This window comes from Camelus bactrianus, chromosome 2 (assembly GCF_048773025.1).
Source record: "Camelus bactrianus isolate YW-2024 breed Bactrian camel chromosome 2, ASM4877302v1, whole genome shotgun sequence".
In the NCBI taxonomy this organism is placed as follows: Eukaryota; Metazoa; Chordata; class Mammalia; order Artiodactyla; family Camelidae; genus Camelus; species Camelus bactrianus.
In genome coordinates, this window is record NC_133540.1 from 38470438 (window position 1) to 38486297 (window position 15860).

Below are 15860 nucleotides of genomic sequence, written 5' to 3' on the forward strand. Positions count from 1 at the left end.
CTTTATGTTTAAGGAATGCTATTTTATATGTGTGTAAATGATGAGAAACAGACTGTGGCAGAGACTGGCTAGCTGTTCATCAAATTTATTTACCTGCCTTTTGGATTCAGAGCTAAATTCCCCTTGCTGTGAAAGGTGGCCATATAATTGAGTTCCTGCCAGTGGCACGTGGATGGAAGCGATGTTGACCACTTATAAGACCCAGCCCATAACTGTTTTCCCTCTACCGTCTGTATCACCCAGTCTGCAGTGGAGTAAGAGACGTATTTCACTTGGAAGCTGTATTTTGAAGATATTGGGGCCACTGACAGCCTCGATTCCTGAGTGACTTTGTAAGGCAGGATCTCCCTCGGCCAAAACAAAAATACCCATTCTTGTTCTGCAAGGTCAGTGGAAGAATTTACATTTCCACTAGTAATGCATGAAAATTCTTCTTGAGTCTCAAGTGAAAGCAGTGCCTTAATCAAAACCTCCTCCTCTGGAAGCCCAGACGAGTTTTTGTCTCCCCAGCGATAAGAGATTGCCGGCAGCTCTGCCTAGGTTCTTAGCCTCCTTGCTTCCACTCTGCCACCTTCACCTTCTCACCCCATGGAACTCTGGAATCTACATGTCTCAAGTGACAGTGCAGCTCAGAACACTGGGTCCCTTCTCCATTATTTCCTTTTTTCCCCTAGGTGCTTGGCTTGCCAAGTCCTGGCTGCTATGGTAACCCAAATTTCGATTATTCTTTCCGTGTGTTGTGAGATTGCTGAAAGCTCTGCTCAACTCTCAGCTTCTCTGATGCCACTTTAATTTTGGATTCTTCTCTTAATGCACGTGGATTAAGAATAAACAAATACTTCAAGGAAAATAATGAGGAAATGTCAGTTCCCTTCAATGATTTTGCCTTTTTCTCTGAGGTCACGAGCCCTCAAATCTTGATGCCATGATCACTCTGTAGTGCCACAAAGAATCTGATTTTCATTGCTTGTTTTCTGTTTATTTTGTTCAGTGACGATGGTGGTTGTCGATTGGAGGGGTGCACTGAGACAAGCTGTTCTGACTGTATGTCTAGGAGCAGGGGGTCTCTTGGTTTCCTTTCAAGTATGTGTGATGTTCTCTTCGTAGCCTGATGATAATTTACCTCAGTGCTAATATTATGAAATGTCCTTTTTTATTGTTTCATTGGTGGCCGTAAGATTTATGCCCCAAACCGTAGGCCATCCCAGGGACTGTGTGGTCATGCCCCCTTCATGTGCTCTGTCAGCCTTTCATCTTCCCCAGTATTATCCTGTAGTAAGTAGCCTCCTCCCAATGTCAGCATTCTTTAAAATAACAAACAGTGGGTTACGTTCAACACCAACAATCTGGAAATACAATGTACATATTTGCAGTTATTCAGGATAAAACTATCATGTTATTCAAAATTCTGAACTCAAAACTCGTTAGGTGAGCCTTGCTTCTTTAGGAGGTAACCTTCCCTCTGTTTGAAGAAGCCTATAATATTGTTTTGTCTCATAATATCACGGTTATTATATGGTCTGCTACAAAGAGGCATTATGATTGTGCTTTAAATGCATATCTTCAAGCAAAGTCTTCTAGGTTTACTCACTAAAATATTTCCATAATTTTATTAGAAACTTTTTTATGTTTATGTAAAACTATGCATATAAACTTTTCTGGGCAAATTAAAGGCATCAGGGGCAAAGCATGATTATTTATGTCTTCCTTTCTTTTGTTAGGTAAAGTATTAACTATGTATAAATAGATGATCGCAACAAACCACACATGAAATAAAATAGAATATGTAATTTCTGAATTGGTGAGGGACTTTGATGAATCCTAGAGAAAACATATTTATCACTTTCACTTAGGTAGATAACCTCCCCTCTCTTAACCTTTTCTTGACTATACGGCTCTCTCTTGTCTGTATTTTACCATATTTATGAAAAATTTGCTACATGTCAAAGACTGCGCTAGGCAGTAAAGATAAACTTTGACTTTGACTTATGTTCGTTAACTTTTTCCAGGTACATAGATTTGATATTTTGTATTCTTCTCTGTAATTTAAAGCCCTATTATATACATTGCTGAGTGTTTTAAAGCATATTGGTTATATTGTTCCTGTTAACTATTGCCATGTGATAAACCATCCCAAAGCTTAGTGAGTGACTTAAAACAACAACTTTTAATTATCTCTCATAATTCCTGGGTGCTGTCTGGGCCCGGCTGGGCAGTTGTTACGTGCAGTCTTTGGTGCTGTAGTAGTATGTGCTGAAGGCTCGGTTAGGCTGAAGGTCCAAGATGGCGCACATACGTGGCCTGTCGTAGATACTGACTGCTGGCTGGGGGACTGTTGACTCCCCATGACTCAGGCTTCTCACGGCATGCTGGCTAGTGTCCCACAGGGAACAACCTGAGACTGAATGTTCCAAGAGAGCAGAAGCAGAAGTGGTCAATCTGTCAAGACGTGAGCCTGGGAACTGTTTCAGCATCAATGCTGCCATATTTTATTAGTCAGTACAGCTTAATAGACAGAGTCCCGATCCATGGGGAAGGTACACAGATGTCACCTGTCAAAGGAAGGAATCTCAAAAAAAATGTGTGATCACTCTTATTCCACTATATATATGTGTGTGTTTATGCATTTACAATTATACAATACATAAATCCATGGTTATTTTAAAATTTCAAACATACGAAGTAAGAGTGAAAACCTTCTCCTTTCCTCTCCCCAAATTGCACTCTTTTCAACTATTATTAATATTAGTTGGTCTTTATCCATGTGAATGTTTTTCTACTTACTAAGTATATTTTGATTTTGCTTCTACACAAATAAAATCAAGTCCCTATTTTTCTGAAAATTACTCTTTTCATTTAACAAAATATTTTAGATATCTTAATTTATACATGCATGTGTAATTTGAAATTACTGCCTATTCTATATTGTATAGATATATTTATTATATCTTGTAGATTTAGATTAGTTACAACTTTTGGTTATTGCATGCAATATTGTTTCTTTTCATTGCTCTTGGTACAGTGCAGAAGTCCACTAAGATATATACCCAAAGTGGAACTGGTAAATTGATGGCTATTAATATTAAAAAAAGATGCTGTTTAAATAGGCATTATCATTTTACATTTTCTTCAGCAATACTATATGATACTGCCTCTTTTCCCTCATCATTGTCAATTCTGGATATTATCTATCTTTTCAATTTTTAAAAATCTAATGGATGAAAATGCTACTTAGGGTGTGCATTCCAATTTTCAATCCTTTGGCTATTGCGAGTTTATGTATTGAGTCAATTTTGTGTTTTTCCTGTGAGTGCCTGTTTTATAATTTACCTATTTTCCTATTGAGTTTTATGTCATTTTAAAAATGATTTAAACATACTATTTACAGATTGTATATGTTCATTAATTCTTAGTTCATCCTATATCACACATAATTCCATCAAATGAATACATGGGGGCTCTATCTTGCTCCACTTTTTATAAATAACTCTCGAGGATGTGTTCTCATGGTTCTCCAGCCCCTTGGGGAGGTCGGAGCCAGTCTCAGGTTGGTGGTTTGTGACCTGCAACATGTTCCCCTGGAAAGCAGGCTCTGCATGGTGCAGAGCAAATGCAGCTGGGCTGTTAAGACTGCCACACACTGGATGCCCCTTAGTGGCAAACTAGTCAGGTGACAGAAGCCAAATATATATTTTTGGCTTCTTTTTCAACAGTGAAATGAAAGATTATACAAACAAAATTGAGTCATCATTTTTATCAGCATCTGAACTTAGACGGAACTTTGTATCTGGCCAGTTTGTTTGATGCAGTCTACAAGATAGGCAAGGAGGACATCATACTTTAAATGGAGTAATTTTTTTTTATCGCACTTGAGTGATGAACTCTATGTGAAGGCATTTAGAGAAAGGTTATGGTGTGGGAGGCTGAGTCACTCTCTGGAATGTTGTGAATGATACCAGAGAAATTTTACAGTAGGAAAGGGTTGGATTCTGTACCTTTAGCCATGTGGAGTGTTCAAAGCTTGGCTTGGCGGCCTGTGGCACACGAGATGAAGCCTGGGTTGTCTCAGGTGTGATGGTCTCACAGACACATCTGGAGGCCTGGGGGGCTGAGCTGGCCTTCCCGGGGAAGCCACTGCTCCCCCACCTTCCGCCATCCACCTGTGACAGATGGCTGTGGTCGAAGAGCACCTCCTGGTGAGAATCCTCCTCCGCTTAGGTGTACCCCTGGGTAGAGTTATCAGAGAAAACATGGCACTCACTGTTACATTTGAATTTCAGATAAACAATTAAAAATTTTAGTATAAGTGATTCTCCTGTAATATTTGGATATACTTACTTGGAAAAAAAATTAGTCATTGCTTATCTGAATTTCAAATTTAACTGGGTGTTTTATATTTCCATTTGCTGAATTTGGCAACCCTCTACTCGACTTTGAATTTCAAGTAGTATCTTTTCTTGGGGGCTGTCTCTTGCAGCTAGTTTAGAACTGGTGTAGAACAGAGAATTATTTGCCAACATTTATCGTTCAGGATTCCTTAACGGAAGTCTGTGGAACTTGCCGAGTCCAGGTGGGCCTTTGACTGTGTTCTCTCCCGTGGGGTGGCGAACACACCCTTGTCAGTGAGTCCTACAGAGTAAAGGTCAACAAGTAAGTCTTGAGGAACTGTCTGGTGGAGGCAGGCCAGATCATCACCGCTTTGTACCTCAGGTAAAACACATCAAGTCACTGAAAAGTAAAGCCTTACAAACCCAAAGAGTTTGTTGAATGTAAAATGCAAATGTGTTTCTGCCAGATTATACTGTTGTCATTCCTATGTGCCATCGGGAGCTGGAGGCTGGTTGTCCACAAGGGCTGGACACCCATGTTCACAATCAAGGTATGCTCTTTGGAAAGTATGACAGGCCCAGTGCACTAAAACTACCAGTAGCCTTATGATGTGAGAAAGACCTGGAGCGTGGAGATATGCAATTTATATTTTTTTACACAACAAGAAGGTAGGTCCTGGGATGTTGGCGTACCTCGTCCCCAGCCGCAAGAAATCCCTTGAGCCATGAGTTCAGGCTTTCTCTTAATTGACACATCCCTCGCTCCATGCTGGCTAAGAGTACAGAACTTCAAGAGTTTAGATGAGGTTCCCAAGACAGCCCAAGCTGGGGATTGTTACTCACGGGGTTTGGGGGAGTATTCTCAGAGAATGTGAGACTAGCTTTATCCTGATCCCAAACAGGACTCTGGAGCTGAATTATACCACAGAGTTGATCCAGTTTGGAGGCTGGTGAAGTGAAGGGTTGAGGATAAGGGGCAACCTTTTTTCTCTCTCATCAGTTGAACTGTTGGGAAGAGGTGATGGCGATAAACATTCCAAGGCCGAGGTCAGTTCTCTGGAGAAAGGGGTAGCTGTGGGGAACCATTAGTAAGCAACATCCACGGTGGATGTGGTGCACCAGCCCAGTAAAGGGGAACTGTAGGAGCACAGACGGCATCTCTACACAGCCCTCAGTTCTGTGTATGTCTTTTACCATGGGTTTTGCTGGTTAGTTTTGATACAGTTCTGCTCATCATCTCCAGTATTGGACCTACTCTCCCCTTGTCTTCTGGCGCATCTCTACCCTAATTCACCCAAATATCTTAATTTTCCTGCCAATAACAAAAGGATACTTTATACATTGGTTAGATTCATGTGCCTTTGAGTAAATGGAAAATTCCATCTACCATGACATTAGGGACCATCTCTAGAAACCTACGTCCATTTCTGTCTCTTCTATTCCAATTCTCTTAAATATTTTTCTTTTTCCCAGTGTAGTTAAGATCTGCTCTTACCTGTGTCTTTAATCATTCTTGTACTTTTCTTTCCCTTACAAGAGGAGAATGATGCTTATTAATAATTCTACTCAAAATCACTATATGGTTAGTCTTTCTAATAGATGAAGATGAATTTTCACTGTAAGAATCACAATAATTGATAGCATTTGCCTCTCTGCTAACATATTCAAGACATGAAGATGATGATTAAATCAGAGTGCACAACAGGGGGAAAAAATCCTCCAAGTGAGTGGTAAACAGAAATATCTGAGCTAGGCTTAAGCATCTGTATAAAGAATTGTCTTGAAAAAACAGTCTGTTTTCAAAAACTGAACTAAATAATAAAATGTCTTAAAATCTGTGTATCTGTGCTGAAAAGGGTCAGCTTAGTCAACCTTTTTGAAAGTGGTATAATATAAGTAAATGTCTCCAAGAAAATAATAGGCAGCTTCTTATAACTTAAGTATAAGAAATATGCCTACATTTAAACTCAGAAGTCTTATACTGCAGGACTCTATAGTTGGTGCCCACAGACTTTTGATTTACATTGTATGATTCAGTTAGGAACATACTTTCTAATAATCATACCAGATCTTAGTTTTTGTTTTAAGAGTCTAAATGGACTTTCCCATCTATGAAAGGGGATGAACCCACATCTCATTTTTTGCCTATTTGGTACACGTCTCATGGAGACTGAAGAGTGCTTTTTCAATGTCATTGTGAATTGTAAGTAGTTTCACGACCATGACGTGATCGTTCAGGACTCCGTGGTCAGTGGGGTAATGCATGCTGATGTATACTTGTGACTGATATTTTCCTGAGTTGTATGACTTTACACAGGATTTTAACCATAGGTTAATCCATAGGTTCCTCAGTGGTTTGTTCATTTTACGGTTTTTATATACATAAAACAAAGGCTTTACCTTAACACACACACAAAAAAAATGAACCTTTACGACTTCAGACCATCAATCCTCGGTAGGCTAGCTTATCCAGGAACAAGTAAAATTCCACCCACGTGGGGCAGACTGGATTTTTCAGGGTAGAGTGATGGGGACTTGTTCTAGGATGGTTTTTCTCAACCTTCGCTGCATTTTTAGAATCTCCTGCCAAGATTTTTAAACTTAGTGCTTCCTGGGTCCCATTCCCAGAAATCCTGATTAAATTGGCTTGGGTGTGACCTGGGCATAAGAATGTTTTTAAAACTCCCTAGGTATTTCTAGTGTCTAGCTAAGGGTGCAAACCACTGGGGAAGTTCTTCTGCATGTGCCTGAAATTGTTAAGGCCCCAGCTTTCCAGCTGGTAGTTATGTGCTTGAGTTAATGTACCAGACAGAAGGGCAGGCTTCATTAGGCTCTGCTGTGAAGATGGTCCTCTTAAGGTCGCATAGGTCGGGAGACCTTTTAGGGTGGTGAGCTTGTAGCATCTGCTCAGTAAATTATTGTAGGCCCCTCAGTTTTAAGAACTTGCTTGTCCTTCTTTGTGGTAAGTGGATTTAAATACTGTACTTTCTCAGCTGTTAAAGTTAGTTTTATCAGATTTGTCTGTGTGTGTCACAGATTTTACCTGTCAGAATAGTTAAAAAAAATTAATAATTACAATCTAAAGGTCATGCATAACAAATATTTTTTTCTCAAAGCTAATGGCAGTATCCTTTGATTAATATTGTTTTAAAGTGATTTTTATTACTCCATGCCAGTATAGCTAACATTTATTGAATGTTTCCTGCATGACTGATGGTGTTCTAAATTACTATTTTACAGATGAGGAAACTGAAGCAGAGAGAGGTTAGAGATGTTGCCCAAGGTTACAGAACTAATTAGGGAAAAAGTCATTATGCAAACTGAAGCTGTCTGCTTTTAGCATCTTTGCATCTAGGTAAGTCTATTGTTGAAAGAAAAATACTTAATTTTTTTTTTTTAAAAAGCACTACTGTATGCATGGTTATATATTTTCTGATAGCTTTTTAAAGCATCAAAGGCATACAAAATACCTACGGTAAGCTATAGAGTAAACAGAAGGTATACACGTGTGAAGCTGTCAACCACCCAGAGTAAGAAATAAATAGCATTTCTATGTTCCTATATATATTATATATGCTATATATATTATTAATTATATTCTGTTATTCTGCATATATTTCTATAATACTATTTCTTTTTTTCTCTTAAAAATTTTTTTTTAAATTGAAGTATAGTTAGTTACAATGTGTCAACTTCTGGTGTACAGCACAATGTCCCAGTCATGTGTATGTGTATATATATGTATACACACACATATATACATGTGTATATATATATTTTTTTTCAAATTATTTTTCATTAAAAATTATTACAAGGTATTGAATATAGTTCCCTGTACTATACAGAAGAAATCTGGTTTTTTATCCATTTTTATATACAGTGGCTAAAATTTGCAAATCTCAAACTATCAAATTTATCCTTCCCACTCTCTTTCCCCCAGTAACCATAAGATTATTTACTATGTCTGCGAGTCTGTTTCTGTTTTGTAAATGGATAGTGTCCTCATTTTTCTTTTCTTTTTTTTTTAATTCCACATATCAGTGATATCAGATGGTATTTTTCTTTCTCTTTCTGGCTTACTTCACTTAGAATGATGATCTCCAGGTCCATTCATGTTGCTGCAAATGGCATTATTTTATTCGTTTTTATGGCTGAGTAGTATTCCACTGTGTAAATATACCACAACTTCTTTATCCATTCATCTGTTAATGGACATTTAGGTTGCTTCCATGTATTGGCTGTTGTATATAGTGGTGCTATGAATATTGAGGTGCATTTATCTTTTCAAATTAAGAGTTCCCTCTGGATATATGCCCAGGAGTGGGATTGCTGGATCATAAGGTAAGTCTGTTTTTACCTGTCTGAGGAATCTCAGTACTGTTTTCCATAATTGCTGCAACCAACAAATTCCCACCAACAGTGTAGGAGGGTTCCCTTTTCTCCACACCCTCTCCAGCATTTATCATTTGTGGACTTTTGAATGATGACCATTCTGACCAGTATAAGGTGATACTTCATTGTAGTTTTGATTTGCATTTCTCTGATAATTAGTGATGTTGAACATGTTTTCATGTGCCTATTGGCCATTTGTATGTCTTCCTTGGAGAATTGCTTGTTTAGGTCTTCTGCCTATTTTTGGATTGGGTTTTTTGTTGTTGTTGTTATTAAGTTGTATGGTATTTAGCTATATTATTTATTTCTATATTTTGAGTTCCTTTGAAATCCCCAGTACTCTTTACTGATCCTGTCAGGTTCCCCTTCCCCTCCATACACAATCTATATCTGAAATATTGTTTCTTATTTTCTTATTTTTCTTTATGGTTTAATACATTTTTATTTATAAATTAACACATGTGTATTTACACATATGTATTTATACATTACTTGTATATTTTAAAAAATTGTCTAAATTAAATCACTATATGTACTATTCTAGAATTTTTCACTTAGCATTGTTTCTCAACTTCATTTTCATGTTACTGCCTGTAGCCATATTTAATTTCTTCTAACTTTCAAAGAGTGTGACTTTATATTAATGTAAGGCAATTTATTTTACTCAGTTTCTGATATATATTTGGTTGTTTTAGTTTGTTTGCTATTACAAAGTGTGCTTCCATAAACATTTGTACATATGTCTTCTCGCTCTAGGATATATGTCTAGAGTGGATCTTTTTTTCTGGACACTGTTCTATTGTATTAATTTATTTTTCTATTTCTACATTCATAACATTTTGGATTGGTTTCTGTGGCATGGTACCTATGGTTGGTAAATCTCTTCACCTTGTCTTACTTCTTCAGGAGTGTCTTTAAGATGTTTAACGGTATTTTCTCAATCCATTAATTAGTGAACTTTCACAATGTCGTTCCGAACTTGAATTCCCAAGATAAATCCAACTTGGTCATGGTTTTATATATTGAAAGATTCACCTTCCTGATTATTTACTCAGGATTTTTTGTTTCCATATTTAAGAATGGAATTTATCCATATTTTTTTCTTTCTCATATGTCCATACATGGTATTGATAAGATTATGCTGGTTTGCAGTCTGAAAAGGCTACAAACTGTGTGATTCCAAACAGATGACATTCTGGAAAAGGCACAGCTACAAAAACAATAAAAAGATCTTGGTTTCCAGGGGTTTGGAGAGAAGGAGGGCGGGAGGAATAAATAAATGGAGCACAAGGGATTTTTAGGGCAGTGAAATTATTCTATATGATACTATAGTGGTGGCTACATGTCATTATGCATTTGTCAAAACCCATAGAATGCACAACATCAAGAGTGAACCCTAATGTAAACTATGGACTTTGGTTGATAATAATGTGTCCCTGTTGTTTCATCGATTGTACCAACTATGCCACGCTGATGAGGGATGTTGAGGGTAGGAGAGTATGTATGTGTAGGTGGGGAGGGCTATGTGCAAACTCCCTGTATTTTCTTCTCAATTCTGCTGCTAACCTGAAACTGCTCTAAAAGTATAAAATCTATTAAAAAAAAAAAAACAAAGATTATGCTGGCTTGTACAATAAGTTGAAGCTATTTTTTTTCCTATTCTTTGAACGAATCATAATAGAGTTGTAATCACTTGTCTTTTGATTATTTGGTAATCCTGATATCACTTAGATCTGTGGGTTTTAATGAGAGAAAGATACTCAGCTATCAGTTCAATCTTAAATAGTTATTGTACTATTCAAGTTGTCAGTTTCTTCCTCAGCCCATTTTGATACAACTTATTTTTCTAGAAAGTTGTCATTTCTTATAGCTTCTCAAATATATTAGAGTACATTTTTCTTAACCACTCTTACCATAGATTTTAAAATATTAGTCTTTAAAAATATTTTTATTTTGGCTTTTCTTTTGTATTTTTGTTTTCTGTGTAATGAATTTTTGTTTTTATTATTCCTTGTTTTTATATTCTTCTGATGTATTCTAATCTTTTTCTTTCTTATATTAGTGAATTAGTCTTTTCATTTAATCCTTTACACATATCTGTCCTAAAATTAGCATTTAAAATATGCTTTTAACTTAAAGTTTATTTACCTCAGTGTATCACATAACCTGAATCCTGTAAGTATTTTATGATTTACATCTAAATTCATTGTATCTCAGTATGATTTATCTTTGATTCAGGATTTATATAGGTTTGTATTCTTAAACTTTAGCTAACAGGGAAGATCTACTTATCTTAAATTTTTAAAAATTAACTTAGGGCATGGTGTTTTATAATGATTATTTTGAATTTATAGAAATTTACATAAATTTTCATAAATGCTTGATGTATGCTTAAAATAATTCCTCAGGAATATGTTCTTTACATTATTATTTTGTTCTTTAATTTTTCTATATACTTTCTGGTTTGGGTAGATGGATCTATCCAAGAGAGCTGTGTTAAAACCCTCTTGCTGTGGTAAATCTGTGAATTCCTCTTTGTAATTCTTTCAGCTGGTTTTTACTTTACAAAACTTTATTTGGTGAATAGAAGTTTAGAATTTTTTTTACTGGAAAAAAAAGTCAACTCATTTATCAATATATAACTTTATTTTTAATATTGGTTTTTGTTAAAATTCTAGTCAGTACCAACTTTCTTTTGGATAAAGTTTTCCTGTTTTTGATTTTAAAAAAAATTGCAACCTGACAACTTTTCTTTTTTACCATAGGAGTACCACGGCTACCATGGGTTTTTCATTTACTCGTATTTGTCATAATAACTTTACATTTGGATTTATCCTATTATCTTCCTTTGGGCTTTATGCAGGGTCTCCTCCTAAGTGCCCTGGTGTCCTAGTCTTTGTCTCTTGCTCGCCTGTCCTTGGCAGGCATGTTGATGGCAGGTTCACAGCTTACTTACCAAGGCTCTGTGAAATTGCTGAGAAATACAAAGAAGCCAGCAAATGTGTTGCCAGGTATTTCCTCTTACCCAAGATTTACTTAGCAAACTCTTAAGTACTTAGTAAGCTGAAAGATGTTAGTAAAAATATCAGGGTGAGAATAAGTGGTTTGGGGTACTGAGAAGCTGGGCATGTTTTTATGAAAAGGGCATTTGAATTATTGGTTATGGATCCATGATTTGACTAAGAACAGTTACTTGTGTTTAAGTTTCTTAGGAGCTTTAGAAAGTGGAAATGTTGCTGGCCGCCCTTGCTGGTACTCAGTTCTCTGCCATCCTTGGGCACGCTGCTGCTACTTGGCCCGGTTTTACGGCTGTTCTGCTCCACGCTGCCATCTCTGTCTTCTCTTCCTTTCCTCGCTGCCAATAGTAACAGCTGCTGTTGTGTGTTGCCTGCTTTCCCAGATGTTTTTTTATGTTGAGGATGGCAACAGGAGTAAGAAAAGGCTGTGGTGATTTCAGAGGGTGAATGAAGAACAATGGAAAGCTAGACTTGGAGTGTTTTGCTACTGCTCTCACCACTGTTCAGTGTCCCCGGGATGACTTTTAGTTTCCCACCCGCTGTGGAATCTTACTTCGTGACTTGGCCTCTTTTCATTCACTTTGTGCACAACTGTTTCCAATTCTACTGATGAGCTACAGTTCTAAATCTCTACTGTGGGATAATCCGGATATTACTCTTTCTCATTTTCTCTTTAAACATTGTGGTGCACTTTATTGAAATACACACTTTATTGAAATAAACGTATACAGCTTGATACGTTTTTACACATGTCCACTCCTGTAATGACTACCCAGATTAAAGATAGGAAAAGTTTCATTTCTCCAGAAGGTTTCCTCGTGCCTTTTTGCAGCCGATACCTGCACCCACTCGCAATCAGAGGTAACCACTATTGTGACTTTTATTACTACCAATTAGCTTTGCTTGTTCTTGAATTTCCCATAAATGGAACATACTGTATTATCTTTGTGTGTGTGAAATTTTTTACCCATATAAAACCACTGTGTGATGATGGGGAAATGGAGAGACAAGAACAAACAAAACTAAAACCAGGTTTATTTAAATGCATTAGTCAGGGTATAAAGGTGTATACTTTCTAATAAAAGTATCTACTTTAGTTCTACACATGACACGAGCTATGGATTTGTCAAAGTTATCATTATGATAACACAACAAATGTATATGGCTTAAGTTAAATAAACTGAATGTATGACTATCAATAAAACGTTATCTCACACTGCTAACAATGTTGCCAGTGAAAAAGAAAATTCCATGAATATTATCACATAAGCTGAAAGCAAACCTAAAAGCAGAAGTAAAAATGAGCTACAAATATGCAAATATGCAAATATATTTATGAATTTAAGCAAATTTGTACCAACACATCCAAATTCATATCTAATCCTAAAATTTCCTGGAAAGGCTAGAAGTTGCTGCTCTTTGAATCTATTTTTATTAAATACCTAAACAGTTAACTTGCCTACAGAAATCTTGTAAAAACTTGGAGAACAAAAATGAAAAGACTTGATTTACTATTCCAGGAGACCTGGATGCATTGGTAAATTCTTGTGTTCAACTAATCAGTATATTGGAGAAAATTTTTTTGTGTTATTAAAAGCATTAAATTCTTTAAAAATATATGGGAGGGAAAATATAAATGATTATATTTCTTTATATTCTAGCATCTTGAGTTTATTTTGTTAAGTGGATTTTAAAGGTTAAGTGGATTTTAAGGGTTAAGTCAAATGGGTTCAGGAATACAGACTATAGATTCATTTTTTTGCGTAAACTTAACCCCTCCACTATGTTAGGAAGAAATTCTTTTCTATTTCCAGTTATTTTTAATCTCTCACCTACTATGTACATTTTTTTCTTATCCTTTTTTGTACTTTAAGTAATATTCCCAGGATTAAAAATCTCTCTGCCATTGCCCCTTAATCCTTCATTAGGATTTAATATAGACAGATTTATGAATTAATTTACATTGTGAGATTGTTGTTATATAATATTTGTGAATTTTGAAAGCTATTTTTGTTTTTCCAGAGATCAGTGTTGAAAAAAACACGTATGTTTAATAATATTACACAATCTAAATTGGAAAGGACATCTGAAAAGGAAAAAAACGCTGATTTTATTGTCGGTAGTCTCAGGACCTGCCATGTAATAATTCATGGTATTCTCACCCTCTGAGCTCTATGTTGTTATTGTTATAAACTGAGTACTGACACACAGAGACGATACATCAATTTCCCAAGATCACAGACCTGGTAAATGGAGGAGCCAGGCTTCAAAGCCTCTGCTCTGAGGAGCTATCCAGCCTCTTAATAATGAAAGCTCGGTTTAGGAAACTTCTGTAGTATAGTCTTAAGCACATTTCTTTCTTTTTCATTCTTTCTTTTTCTTTTTTTGTGAAAGGCCTGCTAGTAAATATTTTAGGCTTTGTGGGCCATATGGTCTCTGTCTGTCACAGCTGTTCAGCTCTGCTGCTGTAGCATAAAAGCAGCCAGAGAAAATATGTAAATGAATGGACATAATTGTGTTCCAATAAAACTTTATTTATGGGCATTGAAAATTGAATTTTATATAATTTACATGATGTGAAATGTTATTCTTTTGATTTTTCCCCCCAACCATTTGAAGATCTAAAGCCATCCTTTGCTTGTGGGTCGCACGAGAACTGTTGGCTGACTCGGCCTGCAGGCTCTGGTTGGCGGACCTTTCCTATAGTGTATAGTGGTGACAGCCAGAAACCTGACGTGTGGGAGGCGAGGTTACACACATTGTGAGGATGAATTTAGTAGCAACTGGCATGTCTCAGTTGGGATCAATAATTGCTAAGGAGCAGCAAGTCCCACACTAATAAATAATCTGTCACTGGGACAGCCTAGAGGCACATTTGTTAAGGTAGCCTAACTATCACAGCAAATCAGCCCTAAAATCTCAGTGGCTTATGGAAGTTGATATGAGGATGTGTGGAGGGAAAGGTTGATAGATGGTTTTTCTTTTTTTTTTTTTTTTCCTCCCAAACAATGGTCAGTTCAGTTCCAAGAATAGCATCAACATTATGATTTGTATTTTCTACAAACAAGGACATTTTCTCACATAGTAACAATGCAACATAAAAGTCAGGAAATTAACTCATACCTGTTACTACAATCGAATCCCCACACCGATTCATGTTTTGCTAATTATCCCAGTGTCAGGATCACACATTTAGTTGTCATGTCTCTAGTTCTTTTTAATCTGGAACATTTTCTCAGTGTCCTTGTCTTTCTTTTTTTTAAATTTATATATATAATATATACTATTCATTGTTTCTAAGAACAGTTTAGAGCTTTAGCTTTTTATTTTTTAAGTTTATTTTTTTTCCTTTTTCAGTTTTATTAGGTAGAATTATTACAGTTCAACTGCACATATGTATTATATTGCCTGTAAATACATATATACAGTACACTGCACTTTTTTTAGTTTACATATATGTGCTGATTATTGTTTTTAAGAATATTAGAGCTTTAGCTTTTTAAACTTACATAGTTATCAAAGGAATAGAGCCAACTACAAAATAAGAATCAACAGAATATGGTAATCCAGTCATAAAGGACAGTCAAATGTGCTTACACATATTCAAGAAATCAATCATCTAAGTTATAAATAATAAGTAGTTCATTTGTATCTTTTTTAAAAAATCACACATATAAACAATATCATATGGCACTTTTCTCTTTCTGGCTTACTTCACTTAGAATGACGATCTCCAGGTCCATCCATGTTGCTGCAAATTGCATTATTTCATTCTTTTTTATAGCTGAGTAGTATTCCATTGTATAAATATACCATAGCTTCTTTATTCGGTCATCTGTTGATGGACATTTGAGTTGTTTCCATGTCTTGGCTATTGTATATAGTGCTGCTATGAACATTGGTGTGCATATGTCTTTTTCAATTATATTTTTTCTCTGAGTATATGCCCAGGAGAGGGATTGCTGGATCATATGGTAAGTCTATTTTTAGTTTTTTAAGGAACCTCCATACTGTCCTCCATAGTGGCCAATGTAAAGTGTACCAATTTACATTCCCATCAACAGTGTAGGAGGGTTCCCTTTTCTCAACACCCTCTCCAGCATTTATTTTTTGTAGACTTTTT

At 36.1% G+C, this 15860-nt stretch overlaps 1 long non-coding RNA gene across 1 annotated transcript in view; it reads left to right on the forward strand.

Moving 5' to 3' along the window:
* LOC123616717 (uncharacterized) overlaps positions 1-10781 on the forward strand; it is a 130004-nt gene extending 119223 nt beyond the window's left edge. The window contains exon 4 of the long non-coding RNA XR_006724722.2: positions 7569-10781. This is a non-coding gene — a long non-coding RNA (uncharacterized LOC123616717). The remainder of the gene's footprint in view (positions 1-7568) is intronic.
* Positions 10782-15860: the final 5079 nt, after the last annotated feature.